This window comes from Hyperoodon ampullatus, assembly GCF_949752795.1.
Source record: "Hyperoodon ampullatus genome assembly, chromosome: 6".
NCBI classification, from domain to species: Eukaryota; Metazoa; Chordata; class Mammalia; order Artiodactyla; family Ziphiidae; genus Hyperoodon; species Hyperoodon ampullatus.
The window spans coordinates 31,079,679-31,096,029 of record NC_136919.1 but is presented as its reverse complement, the minus strand read 5'-3'; the positions used below and the strand labels follow the sequence as shown (position 1 = coordinate 31,096,029).

Genomic DNA, 16,351 nt, shown 5'->3' with positions numbered 1-16,351 from the left:
CAATTGTACTCACCTTTGGAATGCACTCTGAATCTCTTCTCCCCACCCTCATTCTCATAAGATCCATCACAAGAGGTCCCACTCTTTCCTGGGAGAGAGCGTGAGAGGGGCAGTTAACTAAACTGTAGCCATTATGATGTTGCTATGTCACAATCCCTTCTCCATGAATGATGGCCTGCTTTATGCTAGGCCCCTGGGACACTGAGATAAGTGAGGTCTGGAAGACACAGGTGTTTCCATCACATCCTACCTTGGCTCTGGAAATGCCCCTGGATTCATCATGTTCAGAGAATGACCAAGGACACAGCAAATTTATCTGCCTCTTGAGCTCCTCTGTGTGAAAGGATGCTGGCCCCCAGCCAGGCCTCTCCAACACAGAGGAACAGGCTCACTGTTCCTAGTAAGAACATTGCTTAGCAGCCCCTCTCCCTCTGCATTTACTCTGAAGATGGTATGGGCCCGATTGAGACTGCGTGGTTGAGACTAGGGAGAGAAAGGGCCGTTGTGAGTTGATGGCACTTCTATTTCACTGGCTAAGCTCCAGGACTCTGACACCAGACTGTCTGAATTCAAATGCCAAGTCTCCCACTTATCAGTGGTGTGGCCTTGGGTGATTTCTTAACCTCTCTGTACCTCAATATTCTTATTTGTACAATGAGAGTATTAACAGGACCCACTTGAAAGCGTTGTCGGGAAGATAAATGACAATGTATATACAGGGCTTACAATAATGCCTGACATATGGAAAGTACATAGTATATGTCCGCTATCTATTATTCTTTTCTAAAATAAACCATTCTTGAGTACAGCACCAGGAAATAATGGTTTCTGAGCCCTTTGATACTGCAGTGCCATTGCAGTCAAGTTCAGATGGTACCATGTCAGCACCTTCTAGGGAAGTGAGTCTCTTGAAATCCGTCCCTCATTCTAAAGGTCAATCTGAACTCTCTCCTAGCAATCAGAGATTGAAGGGGGAAGGGAACAGGACTTAAGCAGACGGGAAAGGACAATAGGATCCTTCCCAAGCCAAGAAAACAGCCTGAGCAAAGGTGAAAAAGAAGGAGAAGAATAACTAGAGGCAATGGAGATAGGAGTTGAAACAAATGAAAACAGCAACCTTTAATGCCCAAATACCCAGGCAGTATTAGGAAAATTCTAGAACATATAAGAGATGAAATATTCTCAGCCTTGAAAAATTATCTTTATGAAAAATACACAGCAACGTAGGAGAGAGCTTATGATAATACAATTTAAAAACAAAACAAAAACCTTAGCTGGAATAGTCTTTTTCTAAACACAATTGGAGAGTGACTTCTGTAGAAAAGTAACTGAAACATTTATAACAGCACTGTGGGAGAGAGCTTATGATAATACAATTTAAAAACAAAACAAAAACCTTAGCTGGAATAGTTTTTTTGTAAACACAATTGGAGAGTGACTTCTGTAGAAAAGTAACTGAAACATTTATAAACTTTTTTGTTTATAACTTTGTTTTTCTTGCACTGCTGGGCACGTGGGATCCTAGTTCCCCCACCAGGGATCGAACCTGAGTCCCCTGCAGTGGAAACACGGAGTCTTAACCACTGGACTGCCAGGGAAGTCCCTGTTTATATAACTTTTAGCTTAGGTGAAGAATCAATACATCATATATGAGAAAGCTCAGCCTGGTTTCCTATTATCGCCTACAACTATTATATGTTTACTTTTCTGCTTAGATAAAAGTGACTCAAAGACAAGTACATTGGCTTTTTATTATTATTATTATTATTATTATTTTTTTTTTTTTGCGGTACGCGGGCCTCTCACTGTTGTGGCCTCTCCCGTTGCGGAGCACGGGCTCCGGACGCGCAGGCTCAGCGGCCATGGCTCACGGGCCCAGCCGCTCCGCGGCACGTGGGATCTTCGCGTACCCGGGGCACGAACCCGTGTCCCCTGCATCGGCAGGTGGACTCTCAACCACTGCGCCACCAGGGAAGCCCTGGCTTTGCAATATAAACCCAAACTTTGCGTGACTTCCTCATGATTAAAAAAAAAAGAATAAGACGGGTGGAGAGAGAGATTCATAAGGGTCAGATTGTTTTGGTCTCTAAATTCCCAGCTGGGGTGTTGGAATTTGAGCATTTTGTAAGTGGGAAGCCACTTACAAGTTTATGAGCAGAGTTATTTTAGGAGACTTGATTTGGCAGGGGAAATCGGAAGGACATGAGTGGGATGCGTCTGGGGGGAGGAGCTGAGTGGGGACCCAGAGTCCCAGACTTCCCCCTTCTCCTCCCTGTCCCTTAACCTCCGCTGGTTGGATCCCTACAGCCCCACCCCCGTGCCCCACTCCACCACCACCAGTGACGGCCTTAGCAGTACGAATCTTTAAGTTGTTTTCTCAGTCAAATGAAAAAAATAATTAATTGGCCTTAAAAAAAATTATGGGTTCTCTTCCTAAGTCATCCAAAACAGGTGTCAGCAAACTTTTTCTAGAAAGGCCCAGAGAGTCAATATTTTAGGCTTTGAGAGCCATATAGCCACTGTCACAGCTATGCAACTCTGCCATTGTGGAGAGGAAGCAACCTTAGGCAGTACATAAAGGACTGGGTGTGGCTGTGCTCCCATAAAACTTAACTTACAGAAAGAGGCTGGGGGCTGATTTGACTCATAGGCCACAGTTTATCAACTTCTGATCTAGAAGTGCATTGTGTTATTTTTCTTAGAGAATAATTCTGTGATTTTTCAGTGCCTCTAAAGCTCCCTGACCCTCCCTTTCAGACACGTCCCATCACATACACTGCCATCCCCACCTCTATTTATGAGAGGAATGCCAGTGATGATATGGTGGGCTAGTGATCTCTGGAGCAGTGATGGGCAAAGCAGCATGTTAAAGTGGAGGGGCTTTGGATTTCATCTCAATTTGAGCCCTGACTCTGCCAACTGTGTGACCTTATACACAGCGCACAACCTCTCTGAGCCTCCATTTGCTCATGGGCAAAATGGAGATAATAGGTTCAACCTCACAGGGTTTTTGTGAGGATTAAATGTTTGTAAAGCACCCAGCCTAACAACTGGCATGGAACTGGCACTCAATAAATAGTTACTAACCCACACTGGCTCTATAAATAGCTGTCAAACAGGACAGACCCAGCCTGCACGAAGAGAATTCCATTGTGGATCCAGCCTTCAGATCAGTACTGGCAGTGGAGTGAGAGGCAGTGGGATCATTAAACACACGCAAGGCTAGATAAGAAGGCAACACTAAATTTTAAGAGGCTGCCGCAAGACACATTTGTATCAAATGCTTCTGATGAATCATTTATTAGGCAGCCCCACTGTACCAAATCCTCTTGGTGGGTTGGTGGTTGGGAACATGGTCCCAGGCTTCCATGGAAGTAATAAGATCCTGCTCTTCATCCACAGACTCTCAACAGCTGGTGAGCGGGAGAACCTTGTGTAAACAGCCTCCTCTGAGTTCATTCTTCTGGGCTCATGGGACCAGTCACCTTCCCCTCAACTGAAAAATAAACACAACAAGAAAATGAATGCATCTCTCCTAGGGGAACACGACACAATGAGAAGCAATCAATAACAAGAAATAGTGTGGGATCATCTTTAGAGAAGACACTGTGAAATGTAAGAAGGCTAAACACACACACACACACACACACACACACACACACACACAGACTTAGGTTAACAGACAAGAAAGAGATCTGAGAGCCTGGGTTCATCCTGATTTTGCCCCCTTATCAGTTGTTCGTTTCTGGGCAAGTTATTCAACTTCTATGCCTACATTTCCCCATTATAAAATGAAGATAATCATGGTAAGTTCCTTTAAGGTTTTTGTGAGGATTAAATGCATTACTAAGTAGACAGTGCTTAGAACAGTGCCTGACACTTTGTAATGAATATTACTCATTCACAAAGATGTTTTCAGAATAGCTGAACAACTGAGTCAAACACATAATGAATCAAATTCAAAACTAATCTGAAAAATCTGATTCTGTGGTACAGTCAAAGACCCAAACCCAAAATTCAAATAAAACTTTGGATTTTTCACTCCCATGACTCAGTGGTGGGAGAGGTCAGACCAGGATGATGGGTGTCCCGTAGTTCAGTTCAATTCAAGGAACAGAATATCCTAACTCTTAGGAAATATACAATGAAGTAGTTAGGACTAAAAGGCCATGCTGTATGCAAATTGTTCTCAAGTAGTTAAAAAATACTAGATGTGCATATATATATATATATGTATATATAGAGAGAGAGACAGAGAGAGATAGAGGGAGAAATGTTTAACAATAGGTGTAACAAGAGTCTATGGTATTCAGTGTACCATTCTTATTCTTACAGCTTTTCTGTAAGTTTGAAATCATTTCCAGATAAGTTTTTAAAAACCCATTAGGATGGGTTAAAAATAAAAAGAAGCATTGACTCAATCAACAAGCACTGGGCCGCTATAGGACAAGCAGAGGTGCAAGGTATAGTCTTGACAAGACACCAGGAGAGCCTGGACCTGGAACAAGGAAAGTGGTTCTATGACTCAAATATCTAATGGAACCAGGCAAACTAAGATCGTCTGATACAGCTGTCTCCACAGTAGGCTCTGCTTGTCCCCAGGTGCCTAAAACAGCTTGTATGTGGCATTAAGAACAACATTGCTTGAAACCTTTGCCATAAGCTCCATTTTAGGGCTTTAGTCTTAAGATTTTTGTTTCCCATGCCAGTTGTCGCCTCTTTGCTGATCCCCCCGCCTCAACTTCTCCCCAACTTCAACCCATTTTGCAAACTGCTCACAGAATAAATCCCTCAACGGTCACTCTCACTACATCACCTCCTCACTCAGGAAATTACAATGGCTTCCTATTTTCCACAACCCAAATCTAAACTTTGCTGTCTTATCAGTCCCATATTTTCTGATTTTTATGTATTTTGATTTGCAGTTTCAACTTTTTTCCCTGTCGCTGAACATAACAGAACCTGGGATTCAACTGATACCCAACAGTGGTTGATGCTTAGCTGCAGTCATGTGGCCTGAGCACTAGGCTTATGCCAAAATTGTGATTTGTCTGAAATTGAGATAATAGTTCTTTCCTCCTATATATTTTTTAATTTAAATAAACTTAAATTTTAGAATAGATTTAGGTTTACAGAAAAGTTGCTAAGATAAAGAGTTTCCATATTCTCCACACCCGGTTTCCCCTATTTTTAACATCTTACATCACTATGGTACCTTTGTCACAATTAGTGGAGCCACACTGGTACATAGTTATTAACTAAACTCCATACTTTATTCGTATGTCATTAATTTCCCCTAATGTCCTTTTCTATTCTATGATTCCATCCAGGAGACCACATTACAGTTAGCTTTCCTCCTATTTTTAAATTTTAGAATATTATTTTAAAAGCCAAATGTAAACAAAATGTATAGTCTAACTGAATAAGATTTTATATGACACTTTGATGCAATGTCTTTCCTACTACCCTTGAACATGAAAAAACTCACAGCATCTAACTCATCCCTAGGCGTGATTAGAACGTTTATCCTGAGTTTTCTCTGTGTCAGATCCCTTGGGAACCCAGAACAGTCTTCTCAGATTTCATGTCCAAGACTACATCTAATTAGCTGGTCCAAGAAAGCTTTGCTTCCTATACAATATAAAGGAATTCTCTACACAGTAACTCACATGGAGATTCCTGAAATCTCTTGTTTGACACAAACACATGGTGGTAAAATGGGCTTTCATTACCACCTGTGGAAAGTACCTCAGAAACATCACCACTGTATTATTCCCGCATGGGCCAGGAATACTTGTGTCCTGTATGGAAAACTATAGTATCAACTGCCCTTAAACAGGCAGAGACTTTTCTCTCATTTAGTTATAGGGAGTCTACCTACCCCACTCACAGAGCTCATTAGCTCATGGAGCTAATTGACAGACAACGTTTAATCACTCTTTCTAGCCACCGATTTGACACTGGATCTGCATTCTTTCCAACACCCTCATCTTTCTCTGCATAGCTGGAGTAGAAAGAAAAAGTTCATGATAACACTTAACCAAGTGGCCATGTTTTTGCCATCAGGAGTGGGTAATTTCCCATTCTCTCTCTTAAGGAAGAGAGATAATACCACTTCCTAGAAAAATTTCTTAGATGGAACCTGAATTTAAGTACAATATCCTTTAGCATCCTGCTACGGGCTAATAGCTATAAAGATTTCAGATAACAAAAATATTTGAAAAGTAACAACGCTTTCCAAATGAAATACTTGGCATAGAATTTTAAATAGGCAACATAGGATTTTTATCACTTTTATTAAAAAAAATTTTTGATGTTTCCTTTTCTGTTAAAAAACCCAATATAAGATTAAAGGGAATTTTGAAAAAAGAAAAATTTGTACTTCTGCCATCCTCACATACTTGTTTTCAGGTTTATGACTTCCCTTTTGTCTTTGTCCACAGCCTGTGTTCCTTTCACCTTGCATTATTTTATACACATTTGCTGTGTTTCTGGTACTCATGTAATTTTTCAATGGTTACATAACATTTCATTAAGCATATGTATAATTATTATTTAAATTTTTCCCTAATGTGCTCTATGAGGGCAAAGACTTCTGGTTTTGTCACCTCTGTACCCTCAGCATTTAAAACAATGCTGGCAAAAAGTAGACACTCAGCACATATTTGTTGAATAAAAAGTAAATTCAAACGGTTTCAAATTTTTACTCATAAATTATTATTATTTTTCAAATTTCATCATGCCTTCGTTTGACTTGTTAATTTTTCTCACTCTACCTCCATGAAATAAAAAGTTTATTATGATTATTTTCTCTTTTTTATGTAGAAAACATTGAGTGATCAGTTTTCTTTGATGATGATTGGTATGATTCCATGTAAATCCCTTGTGTATTTGAAATGTCTTTATTCTACCCTCACATTTATTTCATAGTTTGTATAGGTTATAGAGTTCTACAGTGGAAATCATTTTCCCTCTGAATTTTGAAATTGTCTTTTCATTTTCTTTTAGCTCTCAGTGCTCTCTTGAGAAAGCCAATGTTGTTCTGATTCTTGATCCTTTTTCTATGTAAAATGTTTCTCCGCCTTCCCTTCTCTCTTTCTCTCCCTCTCTCCCGCCCTCTGTTCCTCCCCCAACCTCTTTTCCCTGAATCTTCCTCTTTTAAATAACCAAACTTTTTAATGAATACACTCTTCTCTATTATGTATCTTAATTTAGTAATTTTTTTTTTTTTTTTTTTTTTTTTTTGCGGTACGCGGGCCTCTCACTGTTGTGGCCTCTCCCGTTGCGGAGCACAGGCTCCAGACGCGCAGGCTCAGCGGCCATGGCTCACAGGCCCAGCCGCTCCGCGGCATGTGGGATCTTCCCGGACCGGGGCACGAACCCGTGTCCCCTGCATAGGCAGGCGGACTCTCAACCACTGCGCCACCAGGGAAGCCCAATTTAGTAATTTTTTAAAAAGTGTTCTTGCGGGCTTCCCTGGTGGTGCAGTGGTTGAGACTCCACCTGCCGATGCAGGGGACATGGGTTTGTGCCCCAGTCCGGGAAGATCCCACATGCCGCAAAGCAACGAAGCCCATGAGCCATGGCCTCTGGGCCTGCGCGTCCGGAGCCTGTGCTCCGCAACGGGAGAGGCTACAACAGTGAGAGGCCCGCGTACCGCAAAAAAAAAAAAAAAAAAGATGATCCTGGGTTTCCCTGGTGGCACAGTGGTTGAGAGTCTGCCTGCCGATGCAGGGGACACGGGTTCGTGCCCCGGTCCGGGAAGATCCCACATGCCGTGGAGCGGCTGGGCCCGTGAGCCATGGCCACTGAGCCTGCGCGTCCGGAGCCTGTGCTCCGCAACGGGAGAGGCCACAACAGTGAGAGGCCTGCGTAATGCAAAAAAAAAAAAGAAAAAAGATGATCCAAAATCTTGGAAATAGAATGGAGAAAATATAAGAAACGTTTCACAAGGACTTAGAAGAACTAAAGAGAAAACAAACAATGATGAACAACACAATAAATGAAATTAAAAATTCTCTAGAAGGGATCAATAGCAGAATAACTGAGGCAGAAGAACGGATAAGTGACCTGGAAGATAAAATAGTGGAAATATCTACTGCAGAGCAGAATAAAGACAAAAGAATGAAAAGAATTGAGGACAGTCTCAGAGATCTCTGGGACAACGTTAAACGCACCAACATTCGAATTATAGGGGTCCCAGAAGAAGAAGAGAAAAAGAAAGGGACTGAGAAAATATTTGAACAGATTATAGTTGAAAACTTCCTTAATACGGGAAAGGAAAGAGTCAGTCAAGTCCAGGAAGCACAGAGAGTCCCATACAGGATAAATCCAAGGAGAAAACATGCCAAGACAAATATTAATCAAACTATGAAAAATTAAATACAAAGAAAAAATATTATAAGCAGCAAGGGAAAAAAAACAAATAACATACAAGGGAATCCCCATAAAGTTAACAGCTGATCTTTCAGCAGAAACTCTGCAAGCCAGAAGGGAGTGGCAGGACATATTTAAAGTGATGAAAGGGAAGAACCTACAGCCAAGATTACTCTACCCAGCAAGTATCTCATTCAGATTCGATGGAGAAATTAAAACCTTTACAGACAAGCAAAAGCTAAGAGAATTCAGAACCACCAAACCAGCTTTACAACAAATGCTAAAGGAACTTCTCTAGGCAGGAAACACAAGAGAAGGAAAATACCTACAATAACAAACCCAAAACAATTAAGAAAATGGTAATAGGAACATACATATCGATAATTACCTTAAATGTATGTGGATTAAATGCTCCAACCAAAAGACATTGACAGGCTGAATGGATACAAAAACAAGACCTGTATATATACTGTCTACAAGCTACCCACTTCAGACCTAGGGACACATACAGACTGAAAATGAGGGGATGGAAAAAGATATTCCATGCAAATGGAAATCAACAGAAAGCTGGAGTAGCAATTCTCATATCAGATAAAATAGACTTCAAAATAAAGACTATTACAAGAGACAAAGAGGATACTACATAATGATCACAGGATCAATCCAAGAAGAAGATATAACAATTGTAAATATTTATGCACCCAAAATAGGAGCACCTCAATACATAAGGCAAATACTAACAGCCATAAAAGGGGAAATTGACAGTAACACAATCATAGTAGGGGACTTTAACACCCCACTTTCACCAATGGACATATCATCCAAAATGAAAATAAATAAGGAAACACAAGTTTTAAATGATACATTAAACGAGATGGACTTAATTGATATTTATAGAACATTCCATCCAAAAACAACAGAATACACTTCCTTCTCAAGTGCTCATGGAACATTCTCCAGGATAGATCATATCTTGGGTCACAAATCAAGCCTTGGTAAATTTAAGAAAATTGAAATTTTATCAAGTATCTTTTCTGACCACAATGCTATAAGACTGGATATCAGTTACACGAAAAAATCTGTAAAAAATACAAACACATGGAGGCTAAACAATACACTACTTAATAATTGAAGAACTTAAAAACTGAAGAACTTAATAACTGAAAATCACTGAAGAAATCAAAGAGGAAATCAAAAAATACCGAGAAACAAATGACAATGAAAACATGACGACCCAAAACCTATGGGATGCAGCAAAAGCAGTTCTAAGTGGGAAGTTTATAGCAATACAATCCTACCTCAAGAAACAAGAAACGTCACAAATAAACAACCTAACCTTACATCTAAAGCAATTAGAGAAAGAAGATCAGAAAAGCCCCAAAGTTAGCAGAAGGAAAGAAATCATAAATATCACATCAGAAATAAATGAAAAAGAAATGAAGGAAACAATAGCAAAGACCAATAAAACTAAAAGCTGATTCTTTGAGAAGATAAACAAAACTAACAAACCATTAGCCAGACTCATCAAGAAAACAAGGGAGAAGACTCAAATCAATAGAATTTGAAATGAAAAAGGAGAAGTAACAACTGACACTGCAGAAATACAAAGGATCATGAGAGATTACTACAAGCAACTATATGCCAATAAAATGGACAACCTGGAAGAAATGGACAAATTCTTAGAAACGCACAACCTTCCCAGACTGAACCAGGAAGAAATAGAAAATATGAACAGACCAATCACAAGTACTGAAATTGAGACTGTGATTAAAAATCTTCCAACAAAAAAAGCCCAGGACCAGATGGCTTCACAGGCAAATTCTATCAAACATTTAGAGAAGAGCTAACACCTATCCATCTCAAATTCTTCCAAAATATAGCAGAAGGAGAACCACTCCCCAACTCATTCTACGAGGCCATGATCGCCCTGACAAAAAAAATCACAAAGAAAGAAAACTACAGGCCAATATCACTGATGAACATAGATGCAAAAATCCTCAACAAAATACTAGCAAACAGAATCCAACAGCACATTAAAAGGATCATACACCATGATCAAGTGGGGTTTATTACGGGAATGCAAGGATTCTTCAATATATGCAAATCAATTAATGTGATACACCATATTAACAAACTGAAGGAGAAAAGCTATATGATCATCTCAATAGATACAGAAAAAGCTTTCTACACAATTCAACACCCATTTATGATAAAAACCCTCCAGAAAGTAGGGATAGAGGGAACTTACCTCAACATAAAAAAGGCCATATATGACAAACCCACAGCCAGCATCATTCTCAATGGTGAAAAACTGAAACCATTTCCACTAAGATCAGGAACAAGACAAGGTTGTCAACTCTCACCACTATTATTCAACATAGTTTTGGAAGTTTTAGCCTCAGTAATCAGAGAAGAAAGGAATCCAAATCAGAAAAGAAGTAAAGCTGTCACTGTTTGCAGATGACATGATACTATACATAAAGAATCCTAAAGATGCTACCAGAAAACTACTAGAGTTAATCAATGAATTTGGTAAAGTACCAGTATACAAAATTAATGCACAGAAATCTCTTGCATTCCTATACACTAGTGATGAAAAATCTGAAAGAGAACTTAAGGAAACACTCCCATTTACCACTGCAACAAAAAGAATATAATACCTAGGAATAAACCTACCTAAGGAGACAAAAGACCTATATGCAGAATATTATAAGACACTGATGAAAGAAATTAAAGATGATACAAACAGATGGAGATTTATACCACGTCCTTGCATTGGAAGAATCAACATTGTGAAAATGCCTATACTACCCAAAGCAATCCAGAGGTTCAGTGCAATCCCTATCAAACTACCACTGGCATTTTTCACAGAACTAGAACAAAAAATTTCACAATTTGTATGGAAACACAAAACACCCCGAATAGCCAAAGCAATCTTGAGAAAGAAAAATGAAGCTGGAGGACTCAGGCTCCCAGACTTCTGACAATACTACAAAGCTACAGTAATCAAGACAGTATGGCACTGGCATAAAAACAGAAATAGAGATCAGTGGAACAAGATAGAAAGCCCAGAGATAAACCCACAGACATGGTCACCTTGTTTTTGATAAAGAAGGCAAGAATTTACAATGGAGAAAAGAAAAAGCCTCTTCAATAAGTGGTGCTGGGAAAACTGGACACCCCCATGTAAAAGAATGAAATTAGAACACTCCCTAACACCATACACAAAAATAAGCTGAAAATGGATTAAAGACCCAAATATAAGGCCAGATACTATCAAACTCTTAGAGGAAAACGTAGGCAGAACACTCTATGACATAAATCACAGCAAGATCCTTTTTTGACCCACCTCCTAGAGAAATGGAAATAAAAACAAAATAAACAAATGGGACCTAATGAAACTTAAAAGCTTTTGCAGAGCAAAGGAAACCATAAACAAGACGAAAAGACAACCCTCAGAATGGGAGAAAATATTTGCAAACGAAGCAACTGACAAAGGATTAATCTCCAAAATTTACACGCAGCTCAATATCAAAAAAACAAACAACCCAATCCAAAAATGGGGAGAAGACCTAAATAGAGATTTCTCCATAGAAGATATACAGATTGCCAACAAAGACATGAAAAAATGCTCAACATCACTAATCAGTAGAGAAATGCAAATCAAAACTACAATGAGGTATCACCTCACACCAGTCAGAATGGCCATCATCAAAATATCTATAAACAATAAATGTTGGAGAGGATGTGGAGAAAAGGGAACCCTCTTGCACTGTTGGTGGGAATGTAAATTGATACAGCCACTATGGAGAATTGTATGGAGGTTCCTTAAAAAAATAAAAATAGAACTACCATACGACCCAGCAATCTCACTACTGGTCATATACCCTGAGAAAACTATAATTCAAAAAGAGTCATGTACCACAATGCTCATTGCAGCTCTATTTACAAATAGCCAGGACATGGAAGCAACCTAAGTGTCCATCGACAGGTGAATGGATAACAAAGATGTGTCACATATATACAATGGAATATTAGCCATAAAAAGAAACAAAATTGAGTTATTTGTAGTGAGGTGGATGGACCTTCACTCATACAGAGTGAAGTAAGTCACAAAGAGAAAAACAAATACCGTATGCTAACACATTATATGGAATCCCAAAAAAAAAGGTTCTGAAGAACCTAGGGGCAGGACAGGAATAAAGACGCAGATGTAGAGAATGGACTTGAGGACACGGGGAAGGCGAAGGGTAAGCTGGGACGAAGTGAGAGAGTGGCATGGACATATATACACTACCAGATATAAAATAGACAGCTAGTGGGAAGCAGCCGCATAGCACAGGGAGATCAGCTCGGTGCTTTGTGACCACCTAGAGGGGTGGGATAGGGAGGATGGGTGGGAGACGCAAGAGAGAGGAGATATGGGGATATATGTATATGTATAACTGATTCACTTTGTTATACAGCAGAAACTAACACACCATTGTAAAGCAATTATACTCCAATAAAGATGTTAAAAAAAAAGAGTAAATGGGGAAATGTATATAAAAACCCAACACGATGAGTCACTCATAAAAAGGCTTTCAGGAAATAGCAGTTGGTATTATTTGATTGTTATTTTTTAAAATGGAAAAGATTTAAGAAGCAAAGTAGTGAAGGCAGAGGAATTTTTTCCCGGCTAAGGGAGTTAGTTAATTTCTAATTTAAAAATAAAAAACATAAAACATATTACAATCCTGGGACCTTAAAGGAATGTAAATTTCAATGTAAATCAAGATCAAACATGAGGAAAAATAATGTTAGGCAGAATGCAATGCACGACGTAACCCCAGCAAATTCTCTAAAGCGGCTTAATAACTATGACATTGCCACCTTGTGGAATTAGTGATGCATTACACATCCGAGGAAATTTGAGTCTTTTTTTTTTTTTTTTACATAGTTGGTATAGAAAGACTAAATTACACAAATATTCTTACAAAAGAAAATAACATGTAACAAGGTGAGATCATACATAAATTGTTCAAGCACATACTTCCTTTAAAAATAAAAAAGTTAACTGTAGAAAGTGATGTTATAGGACATTTGGCGAACAAACAAAAAATCAGAATTCTGTCATTTGAAAGCAATGACATCATTTAAAAATTATTTCTATTATTTCATCCCATTTTCTACTCATTTCTAAGTTAATATTATATAAGTAGGATTTTCCATGCTGTGACATTCATCACAATGATTTTTAATGGATGCTTAGCATTTTGTTGAACTGACGTGCCATACCCTGCTTCAACATTCCCTTAATGCTGGACATCTAGACTGCTTCAAGGTAAAACGTCAGTTTACTGCGATAGTTTCTCTACAGGTAGATATGAGGTATTTATTTATTTATAAAAATTAAAATATGTTCTTATGAAGGTAATACACAATTAGTATTTTAAAAGTTAAGCAAAATTAAGAAAATAAACTACAGTCACAATTTTCCAACCCAGATAACCACTGTTACACCTTGCAGAGTTTTTAAACACCCACACACATATATAATATATATGTAAACATACGTTAGCATACATTAACATTTATAAAAACAAAAATGGGATTATATTACTATATAATTACTATATAATTACTATATATATACTATATATACTATATTACTATATTACACCTTTTTTTCATTTAAAATTCTATCATGTGCAATTTTCTATGCCAGTAATATCCATAGAAAACTTTATTTTTGTTGACTCAATAGTATTCCATTATATATTGATAGATTACTTAATTGCATAGATGTACTATGCAGTGCTAACTTCTGATATACACATTATGAACATGGTGCTTACAATTTGATGAGGGGGAAACAGGCATTAAACAAATAAACAAGAAAAAGAAATATAGAAGCCTGATTTGTGATGAAATGCCATGAAGGAAAAAAAATGGATACTAGGAGACAAAAATAGGGGTACATAAGTTGGTTGCAGAAGGTCTGCCTGAGGGAAAAAATTTGGACTTGAAGGACGAAGAATCTGTCATGTGATAACTGAGAAAGAAAGTTCTAAGCAGAGAGAGCAGTGTATTTGAAGGCCCTGAGGTGGAAAAAAATTCTTAGGAAGCACTGGAAACTGAAAGGTACTCACTGTAGCTCGCACTTAATGAGGCTGGGAGAGATGCAGCTGGAGGGCTTCTCTGTCATGGCAGGGAGTAGGTACTGTACTTTCAGTCTGTGGCAGTAAGGTGGTCTGATTTCTATTTTAGAAAGCTCACTCTGCCTGTTCCGTGTTGAAGAGTGGATTGCGGGGGAAACAGTGGAAGATGGGAGACTAGTTAGTGGAGTACAGCAAGAACCCAAACAGGAGATGCTGGGGGCTTGGAGTAGTGTAGAGGTAATAGTTGGATATGAGATATAACGGCGTGGGGAGTGGGAAGATGAAATTAATATCCCATCCAGTCCCATAAGTCAGCGGTAAATATTGCATCCAGGGTGGCTGCTAACATTTTCAGGGCTGAGACAAGAGGACAAAAGAAGACCCTTCTCCCATTCTCTCCCCACCGTTTGCCCTAACACTTGCTTGTGGATACCTGAACGCACTAATCCAAGCTCCAACCACACCACCTGCCATAGCCAGGATCCACCCTTAGGAGGAAGTACCTGGAGAAGAGAGCCATGCAGGCCTTGTTTGAGGAGGGAGTTCTGGGGTCCTTTGTGGTCTCAGGGGAAGGAAGTGGGCTTTGGGTTGACTTCTTGCCCTTTGGAAGGGGTCCAGAGGGAAGAGGGCAAGGGTGAGGACCCTGATGCTCAGGATCTTAAGGTGGTACTGATCCTATCCAGTCAAAATGAACTTTGAAAAACCTCTTAAATTATCCATAAAGTATAGTACTGTATATATGTTTTATATGTAAAATCCTATATCACTATTTTTCTAATTCTTCCTTTTCCGTGGCTCTCAGATTAATTTCATCTTCCATGATATTTGTAGAGTCATCAACGCCCACTTACCTGGCTACTTAAACAATGACTTTCATAGCTCTTTCTTTTTCCTAGTCATCTCCCAGGGATGTGCAGAGGATACATCTTCCTCTATCGGTGGTGAATAAACCCTTGAAAGCATTCAACCTTCCTTATATATTGGCTTTTAGGCTTGATGGCATCTATTACCTGCTTAAGTTAATACATCTACAAGACGATACCCTGTATATTTTAGAAAACGGTAGGACTCGGAATGACAAGTTGAAAGAGAAGGAGGGAAATTTTTAAATGATTCTAGGTTTCCAGCTTGAGCAACTGGTTTAACAGTGGTGCTATTTTCTGAGAGGAGAAAGGCTGGGGAAGAACAGGTGTAGGTGTAACGTAATTCGTTGACCTGATTCCCTATATTTGGATATTTAGGTTGGTTGTGATATCTCATAACTAGGAACAGTACTCTGGTTTACGGCAAAATCTTTTCACACATCCTTAATTTCTAAACACTCTATTTTTGGGTTAAAGGATGTGCACATTCTTTAGATTTTTAATACACATTGCCAAATAAGTTCTAAAAGAGCTGTTTCCTCACACTGTTAATATTAGGGCATATTTTGAATACTGAGGTTCTCAGTACGCTCCCTCTTTTTCTTTCCTTTTCTCCTTACCACTTTTCCTTTGTCCATTCAATAACTAAACTTTTATCAAGTACCTACTATATCCCACACAGGGCCTGAGATAAATCTAGCTTTGTTCCTTGTTGGGGGCTGCGAGGTGACTGGGAGAGGAAGAGCTATAGAAGACGCTAGAGTTTTGAATTGGATGACTTGGATATCCCACCCACAAACTTCTTTCTCTCTGGATAGCAGTCCAAATTAGTTAAAATTCCTTCTTCATTTAGGTTGGTGATGCCACTCAGAATTTGGAAGAAAAAAATATTTACCTTTGAGAAAACTGTGAATAGGACACGGAGACCAGGCTTTCCCCCAAAGAACTGTAACTTAGAAGGTATCATTTTCC

General features: G+C 39.0%; 1 protein-coding gene across 1 annotated transcript in view; it reads right to left on the bottom strand.

The window, feature by feature from the left end:
* Nucleotides 1-3,283: 3,283 nt before the first annotated feature.
* The window catches only part of SLC44A1 (solute carrier family 44 member 1), a gene marked incomplete at its 3' end in the record, with an annotated part of 204,700 nt that continues 191,632 nt past the window's right edge, over nt 3,284-16,351 (bottom strand). The window contains exon 17 of the mRNA XM_079707177.1: nt 3,284-3,496. The remainder of the gene's footprint in view (nt 3,497-16,351) is intronic.